The sequence below is a fragment of the Nicotiana sylvestris genome, chromosome 8, assembly GCF_000393655.2.
Source record: "Nicotiana sylvestris chromosome 8, ASM39365v2, whole genome shotgun sequence".
Classification (NCBI taxonomy): domain Eukaryota; kingdom Viridiplantae; phylum Streptophyta; class Magnoliopsida; order Solanales; family Solanaceae; genus Nicotiana; species Nicotiana sylvestris.
Window position 1 is genome coordinate 52,357,973 of NC_091064.1, and position 9,872 is coordinate 52,367,844.

At 37.3% G+C, this 9,872-nt stretch overlaps 1 pseudogene; it reads right to left on the bottom strand.

Moving 5' to 3' along the window:
* Window positions 1-7,292: 7,292 nt before the first annotated feature.
* Window positions 7,293-9,332, bottom strand: LOC104210816 (2-oxoglutarate-dependent dioxygenase 21, chloroplastic-like; annotated as a pseudogene).
* Between the last annotated feature and the right edge of the window lie 540 nt (window positions 9,333-9,872).

A 9,872-nucleotide genomic window follows, 5' to 3' on the forward strand; every position in this document is an offset into this window, starting at 1 on the left:
TCTTATAGCCTCGGCAGTCCCCGAGACATTGAAAGTTTTCTTGGCTCTGGAGCTATTTTTGCAGGCTTGACATTGCCTCATTGAGGGCATACAAGCTTGATGCTTCCGACCCAGGGGTCATACGGTTACGATTTTTTGACGTCAGTCCCTGAATGTTCGGGATGTTCTTGGCTTCTAGAGTTGTTTTTGTAACCTTGATGTTTCCTTATTAAGGGCTTACAAGTTCGAAGCTTCTGACCTGGGAGTCATACGGCTTCAGGTTTTTGACGTCAGTCCCCGAGTGTTCGGGACATTTTTGGCTCTAGAGCCGTTTTTGTAAAAGAATACCGAACTCCTTTGAAATGCGAAGTGCTTTGATGGAGGGGAAAGTATTCTTTCGGAATGTATGCTTTCTAAACCTAAGGCTTTCAAGTTGGAAAGCGCTTTTGTTGTTTCGATCGGATACCTACACACAGGTTAGTGTAAAATATTACTAAAAAGGGAGATGATTATACCTTAGTGTTGATGGCACCTTAGGCCTCGATACGGTTTGTTCTGAGGACATGGCACAATCTTTTGCTTGTTTTATTCGGGTATAGCCGAGAATGTATCTCGTGATCGCTATTTCACTGTTAGTTTATCTTGTGGTTTCTTCGATGTCGAAGGTGTTGGTGTCAGTGCTAAATTGTGTACCACAAACATCTCCCTCGCTGCATGTTGTTCCTCGTACATGGTTTTTATTCTGTCCTTTATTGGAAACTTCATCATTTGGTGAAGGGTTGATGGTACTGCTCTCATGCAGTGTATCCATGGCCTTCCGAGCAAGGCGATGTACCTCATGTCTCCTTTGATGACATGGAATTTGGCATTTTGGATAGTACCGGCCACATTGAACGGGAGGGTGATTTCCCTTTTTGTTGTTTCGCTCGCCATGTTGAACCCGCTGAGGACTCGAGAGGAGGGCACGATTTGGTCAAGCAGTCTGAGCTGCTCTAGCACCCTCGACCTGATAATATTAGCCAAGCTACCTGGATCTACAAGTACACATTTAATTTGAAATGTATTTACAAGAAAAAAGATTACCAGTGCGTCATTGTGAGGCTAAGACAAGGTCTCGATGTCCTCGTCGCTGAATGTCAGGGCATCCTCGGGTATGTATCCTTGAGTTCGCTTTTCCCTTATGATGGATATTTTTGTTCTCCTGAGTATGGGTTCTTGTGGATCATCGATGCCTCCTAAGATCATGTGGATGACATGTTGTGGCTCGTCTGTTTAATTTTTCTTGGTCGCCTCTCTTTCCCGGAACTGATTTTTGGCTCGGTCTCTAAGGAATTCTTGGAGGTGACCTTTGCTGAGTAGTCAGGCTACTTCTTTCCGGAGTTGTCGGCAGTCCTCGATGCTAAGGATATGATTGTACAGGCCTTGGCCACCTAGCATCTCTGATTTTACTAATGGCGAATACGATGTCCAAAATGTCGACGTTGTAGTTGTATTCCGACAATCGAGGTGCCTCTGACGGCCCTGTATGCCTATCGAATCTAGTTTTGTTAATGAATCCCCGAGGATTCTGGACTTGTTCCATCCTTTGGTCATTGCAGGGTATGTTACGCCTCGAGGCGTTTCTCCTATGTTTAGTGTATAGTTGGTATCTTTCTTTGTTTGGCATTAGCTCCTTTTCCGGAAGCCTGCTATGATATACCGAGCCCTAGTGGGCTCCTAGTTGGTTGTCTTCGACCCTGATCTTTGATTGGTATCGGTTGTGGACGTTCGACCAAGTTACAGTGGGATATTTGACAAAGTTCTGCTTCAGTTGTTTCGATGCTACCGAGCTTCGCTCGTTCAAACCTTGAGTGAGGGCCTACACTAGCCAGTCATCGGAGACTGGTGGTAGTTCCATTCATTCCATTTGAAACCGAGATACGAATTCTCACAGCATCTCGTTATCCCTTTGCTTGATTTGAAAGACGTCGGATTTTCTTGTAGCTACCTTGATGGCACCAGCATGTGCATTTATGAAGGAATTTGCCAGCATGGCAAATGAAATTATCGAGTTTGGGGCAAGGTTGTGATACCACATCATCGCCCCTTTTGAAAGCGTCTCTCCGAACTTTTTTAGTAGGACGGATTCGATCTCAGCGTCCTTTAGATCATTGCCCTTCACTGCACAAGTGTAAGCAGTGACGTGCTCATTGGGGTCCGAGGTTACGTTGTACTTCGGAAGGTCGAGCATTCTGAACATCTTTGGAATGGGTTTTGGGGCCGCTTCCTGTGGGAATTGTTTTTGTACGAACTTCTTCGAATCTACACCTCTCAAGATCGGGGGTGCACCCGGAATTTGATCGACCCTATAATTGTAGGTCTCTACCTTCTTATCGTTGGCTTCTATCTTCTTCTCACCCAACTCGATCCTCTTCGTGAGGTCCTCGAATATCTATATGATGGCAGGGTCGGCTACTGGCCCGTTGTTACTCGATCTTTTCGGTACCTTCTCGGCTTGGGGAGCCGTTTCCGGTGCTACCGTGCTGGGAGTTTTTTGGTGACTTTGCAGATGAGCAATAACCAACTGTTGTGCCTGTAACATTTCAAAAATAATGTGAAGGCTAACCTCATGTTCTTCTCTAGTTGGGGTTTTCTAAGCTTCTTGTTGGTCTCCTTGGCGTACGCTCATGTTAGTATGGGAGCTTATATCGACGTGCTAGGCATCGCGTGAGACCACATCTACAGGGATTGACTCTGGCGCGTCCCCGGGGTTTAGTGGTGGTGTGCCAATACCTGGAACGGCTACACCATTCTCTTCATGGTCCTCAAGACCGTTGTTTCCACATGCATTCACTGAGTTAGACATTTTGGCCTGAAATCGAAGATTCTTGGACAAGAAAAAGCGTGAAATATAACTTGCGTTATGTAGTTAACCGGCAAGAAAACAATCACTATTATTTTTAGCCCCACGGTGGGCGCCAAACCGTTTACCGTGAAAATGGTAATAATAATTATATTTGATTTTTTTATTTTAAAAATATGTGATCTATTTTTATGCTAGTTTTTAGGAAATAGATGCTAAGTGAAAGATTCGGAAACAAGATAATAACTTGAAAACAATGTAATAATCAAACTGATGGCTGGAAATCGGAGCCTCGAGCTTGTGTGTATGGGGCCTCGAGGTCGAGTCGGGTGCCCGGCTAAGGGAAATTGATGGGGGATTAACAATTATGATAAATTCGATGGCGGATCCTTATGGCCAATAATGAGCAACAAATGAAGAACAATAAATAGAACACAATGAATGTAAGCAATAAATGTAAGTAGTGAGATCAAGCGAATATGTTAAGTTAGGAAGCAGAGAGAATACTCTTGTATATTTAATATTGAGTATCAGATGTCTTACAAAATGACAAGGATCCCCTTTATATATGTGGGGGGAATCCCAACATAGTACAAATGCATTTATTACAAAGATATATGGCTGGTACAGCCATTTAATGTCACGATATGGGCTCATGCTAGCCTAATATATCTAGGTCAGCTTTAATCATGTGCTTTTGGAACTTCCCGTATGTCCCTCATAGCCTTTGATTTGTGCTGCCTTGGGGTCGACCATTGAGAACACACGGAGGCGAACTCCGAGCTAAACTTCGAGCCTTCTGGGGCCTGTCTCTACGAGGCGCCCTAACGATCATAAAATTGAGCCCTCCGATTTTACCGAGTATATATATATATATATATATATATATATATATCACTTCTATCAATATTGCTTCTGTAGCATCTATTTTGCAAAGTAATCTTTCAATTTTTGCTTAGTGCTTTCTCTTTTTCAAAAATTTATTGTTGTTTATATTTACTGATAGTTATCATACTTATTAAGAACCCGTTTGGATGAGCTTGTTTTAAGTGACTTTTAAGCCAAAATAGCTATTAAGCCATGAGTTAGGAATTCTAACTTTTTGCTTTTGGCTTGTTTTTGTCATTTTAGCTTAAAACAAGTGCTTAAAGGCACTTTTTTACTTTATCCAAACACTACAAAATGACTTAAAAGCTATTTTAGCTTAAAAGCACTTAAAACAAGGCAATCTAAACGGGCTCTAAGTTTTTAAAGAGTTGTATACAAAATTTTATCGCCAATTATTGATATATTTAAGGTCAGTGGTGCCTCATTGTGCCCAAATCCTAAGTTCGCTGACAATAAGCAAAGGTACCCTTGGGAATATCTTAATTTCGGTTTCGGCCTTCAAGATTTAATTTTTATTCTTTTTTGTCTTTTCACAAGAGTTTTTGGCTGCTAATAAAAAGACACGCACCCAAAAACTATAACCAAGGCAGAAAAATGTAGAACCTTTTGGAGTTATCAGAATAGTCTATAAAGAGCATTCTTCTTTTCTCCGTGAGCGCACAAAAAAAATGAGACGTCAACTGAGTATTCCCAATAGTACAAATTAAATATTAATGGATCTTGTTGTCCGGCTCTATGCACTTGTGAAATTGGTGGAGTTATCCGAAACCACAAAACTAATTGGATCATAGGCTTTGCAGGGTCCGTAAAAGAAGGCACCTCCATACAAATAAAACTCCTTGCACTCCTCAAAGGTTTACAAATTGCTATCCAATAAAGGCTCTTACCAATCATCATTGAGACGGATACACAAGCAATAATTGGTATGTTAAAGTCACCAGCAATGAGCTTTATTAATATTATTAATGATTGCAGGTCCTTGCTTCGACAGTTGGATAGTCCATCGGTACAAGTTATCTACAGAGAGCAGAATTGTGTAGCAAATAAATTAGCTAAATATGGTGCAACGCATGTACAGGAGCAATGCCTACTTTTTGGAACACCCCCACCTTTTGTTATGTCTTGTTATGAACAAGATCACCAGGGCACACTCCACAACAGAATGTCTCGGCAGCTTAGTAGGAATGTTACACAATCTCTCTCTGGATCATATGGTTTAGCTAGTGTTTGTAATAGTACAACTCCCTTAGTAGCTTCTACTTCCAGTACTAATGTTGTTTCCCAAGTAGTGGGAAACAAACAATCTAGCTCAATCTTTATACAACAGATGTCATGTATGCATCCAAGACTCTAAACTTATGTAAATATTTGTTATATTATAATATTGCCTATCTTTCCAACCAAAAAAAAAGTATTCCCAATAGAAACAGTCCACCAAACCCCCACCCACCCCAAACACGGTTATTTTACAAAGATCCTTCCTATAAACTCTGTTTCTCACCTAAGAAATCAGAATTCAGAAGGGACGCCAAAGGAGGAGAGGCTAAAAGCAAGGGACCAGAAGCTTAAATTAAGGTAGAGCCTGTCAAGCTTAATCTTAGTTCAATCATTTTGAATTTCTTCAGTAATTGGTTTCTTGCGTTTCTTTCTTCTTTCATTTCGGACAAAATAGGAACGAATCATTATATTTTTTTTGTAATTATTTGGATATATAATTTGGTTTAATCAATTGTAAATCATTAAATTTCACCAGAATTTTTTTTTTGGGGCATCTAATTAAAATGAAACAAGTTACTCACTTGGCGTATGCTTTAATGCGTGAATTTTGCGTATTGTACAAATGGATGTTTAAAAGGATTTCTTTAAATACTCCATAAAATTTATTCACATCTGTTGTGTACATCAAATAAATGAATGATTGTTTTGTATAGATTTTTTCATTTAATCATAATTAAGTACTCCATGCGTTTCAATTCAAACGACACATTTTTCCTTATTAGTCGGTTCAAAAAAGAATGACACATTTCTATAATTGAAAATAATTTAACTTTTAAACTTTTCATTTAACTCATTTCACAAAAGTTTTTATAACCAAACAAATGTTACTTAAGTTTTTAAGACCACAAGTTTCAAAAGTCCCTTTCTTTTCTCTCTTAAATTCCGTATAAAGTTAAACAATCTCATCTAAATTAATTAAAACGAAGGAAGGGAGTAGTATATATTCGAAGCTTGTCAGCACTAAACCTTGGTAAGTAGATGTGGCTTGGAGTAAATATTGGAAGCCGGCAATATTTTTAACCGAGAGTTATCAAATTATTGCACCGAGCAGACCGGCCTACATATGACCCGTTCACAAAAATTGCGCTTAACTACAAATTTTATTGGCAGTTATCTAGATGAAAAGCTTGGCGCTATCTGAAATGCCATATACACTAGCTCCGCCCCCGCTCCGTAAGGAGTAGGCATGTCGAAACAAACTTTTTTGTAAGATGGGTGACTGCATACTGATAGAACTCCATGGCATTAATTTTCTGAAGACTGGGCATTCACATTTCACAGTCTTATGTACTTAGGAGATTTGGTCTATGTTTCCCTCCTTTTTGTACTCATTCTCTTATATGGTATACATGATAGCGGTTAAGTCAAACCCCCAACACTTCGCATTCAAACTTGGGTGATGGCTTGAAATCTTAAAAAAAGGAAAAAGCATAAGAAAATTATCTATGCGAAAAAGCTAATCAATACATTGAATATATACTAAAATCTGCTCTATGTTGAAAAACATGACAAGTTATCAGCTTAATTGGGAAAAGTGTGACTGCATATTTTTATGCATAATTCAGTAATTAACTATTATGTGAAAATAATCAAATTTAGTTCAACAAATTGCAGCATGCACCCTCCCAGAAAATTTCTATCTTTGCTAATCAGATAATGTTAATTAAGTTTGAAGGAGCTTGAGTGCAGTGACGGAAGCAAAATATTTATCAACGGGATTCAAAAAATAAAAAAAGTAAACACACAAGAAGTTAAGGCTATGCAACCTACATTTTATACATATATATATATATATATATATATATATATATATATATATATATATATATATATATATATAAATTAACCTTATATTACAGTATAATTTTTGGTGACTGAACCCCCTTGTGCCCACCTAGATTCACCCGTGCTTGTGTGCATATGCGTTTGACTGATTAACTTGCGACGAATGTTTTGTCAAATGCAAAAGTTACTTTCTTCCCACATATAACTACTATGAGAACCAATATTATTAAATTTGTTTAACTGCAAATTTTTTACTTTAGATAAAATACACAGGAAGATGTCTACTGGAAACATGCCCGTGTATGTAACAAGCAAAATAATAAAGATTAAAAACTAGACATCATGCTGTGGTCCCAAATAAGTTGGGTAGTACCAATTAAAATTAAAAATAAAAATAAAATGTCTTAAAAGCTCTTTATTTTCCTACGGGCCTATAAATCTCTGACCAGACTAAAAGACTACTAGAAACTATAGAACCTAATGATCTTCTTCTTTAACATTACATAGACCAAAATAATCTTCATGGATTTATTTTTAGTTTGTCTATGTAATTTTTTTGCGTGATATCTTCTCCAGAAAGATGGTCAAGGAAATCACTGAAGCTTCCTTCTCTATAGGACAACATATTTTTTGGTCGACAAGCTCAGGTGCGGGTCCAATTTTTTTCTCTAAAGCAAGACTATGGATGCTGGCAATTGAAATACGCTGCTTCTCTGAATTAACTATTAGTCTGTGAACAATACTTTTGTATATACCATTGCTCAATACTTCCAATTGATCTCCCAAGTTTACAATGAGGGCTCCTTCAACGACTGGAACAGAATGCCAGTTTTCATTTTTGTCCATTATTTGCATCCCTGGATGATTCTGAAGAATGATGGTTAAAAAACCGAAATCTGTGTGTGGTCGCAGGCCAAGTGTCAAATCTGGTTCTGGACATGTAGGATAGGAGTTAATGACCATGACCTGAGACAAAGGTTGATTATATTCATGATTTAGTTTTTATGGATTCAAGGTACTGATTTCTTTGAAAATATGCATGGCTTCGAAATATTATACTCCCCCGATTTTCGTGAATCTTTTCGTTTTTCATGATTTAAAGTTCAAAGTATGTAAATTTTAACCAACATTTTTTTATCATATTGACATGAGGGAATAGTAACTTCGTATAATTTATAAATATTTAAATTTTAACTTTAAAATATATAGTTAATCTAATCCAATTTAGTATCAAAATTAGTGAAGCGGACTCTCGAAAAGCTAAAGTTCACATAAATTGAAACGGAAGGAGTATTTAATCCATTTGTTTCATCTTTTTTTTTGTGCCTATAATAATCATGTCATTAAGAATAAAATAAAAAGTTCAAAATTAAATTATTTGACATAAATTCTTTTTAAATCGGGTAAAAAGGAAAAAAAAATCGTTGCTTAATTATGCATGCGCCACTGACCTGAGAGCCTTGAGCAATTTCTTCATGCAAGTAATTTGGGTCTAATCCTAAGCTCTCGAGTACGACTTCCATTAACTGTTGGTGTAACTTTTGTACTTCCCTTGCATAGTCTCCCATTTTCTTCCTGCGTGAAAAAACTACTTTAACCACTTGAAAGAAAACATTGTAACTCTAGCCAAAAAAATTGTTAAAGAAATGAAAAAGCATTAAGGCGTAATTACTTACTTGTAAGATGTTGGATTTGATGGCCACAAGTCGATAAAAGATGAAATTGGATTTGAATAGTGCTTGAGGAAGTCTCTCCAAAAGTAGGCTTTGTCTTTGGATTGATTCATGCTTGTACCATATCTTACCGGTGTGTGAACATTTGTGGAGTAGAGATTCATTTTCTCCTCATTTGGTAAATCGAAGAACTCAGTTGCAACATCCAGGGCATCTTTCATGACTGACTGTGGGATTCCATGATTAACTACCTGAAAAGAGAGCATAACCTAACGTTTTATTACGCATGCCTTCTGCTAATACCTTACGTCCATATTTAATAGCAGAAGCAATTTCGATTTTCTTTCCTATTAAACCAGGTATATATTAGCTAAAATCATTGACGTTGGCAACTCTTTTTCTTCTTCGTAACCAAAGATTTTATTAATGTGAAAGAATTAACCAAAATTGGGTGGAAAGTTGAAATTTTGCACGAGATATATAAAATTGTAGTGCGAGACTTTGGACATGATTTATGTTCAAAGGTGCTGCTAAGTCAATGTCGAATCCTCTAAATCTCTAATATATCCGACACCGGTTGCGACATTTCGTGGAAGATCGAAGCAACATAAGTACATGACAAAATTATGGAGTACTACCTTGAAGAAACCAAGGTCCTTACAAGCTAGCAATACTTGTTCTATTATCTGAGGTCGAAGAAGGGAAAGATCCACAGTTGGCAAAAATGTATAAGGACAGAGGTCTAAGGTGTCATCAGGACGTTGGGGTGGTGGAAGGACATAACGTTTAGGAATAAAAGTATGTCCAGTTTCAGTTAGTGTTGTGGCACTGGTAAATGAACTACTATTTGATGAAACTGAGCTCTCTCCTAATTTTACTTTCTCCATTTTCTCTCTTATGTTGTTCTCTCAGATATGGGCTGCTCGATCCCTATTTATAAGCACAACATTTGAAGTTTATTTTGTGTAGACATGCAAACAAAATTTGTAGTAACACGTGCTGAGACCTTGACTATAAGTGATGTAATGTGTCTTGGCCGGTAGCCGGTTTATTCGCAAGTAAAGAGACATACTATGTATTTGATTACTTAGGGGTCGTTTGGTAGTGCGTACAAGAATAATGCGGAATAAGGTGTATTAGTAATTCATGGGTTAGTAATGCAAACATTAGTTATGCAGGTATTAAAATTATAATGCATCGCATAATTTTTAAGAAAAATAGTTGTTTACAAAAATGTTCTCCATATTCTCTATCTTTAAGGGACTTTAACGATAATTTTGTCTTTAATCATACTAATGCATGCATTAATAGTCTTGGTATTTCTAATGACATGGTTTTCTATGCATTACTTATACATAGGATAATACCAAGTATGATGTATAACTAATACAAATATTAATTATACATAGGTTGAAAAAATGTACCAA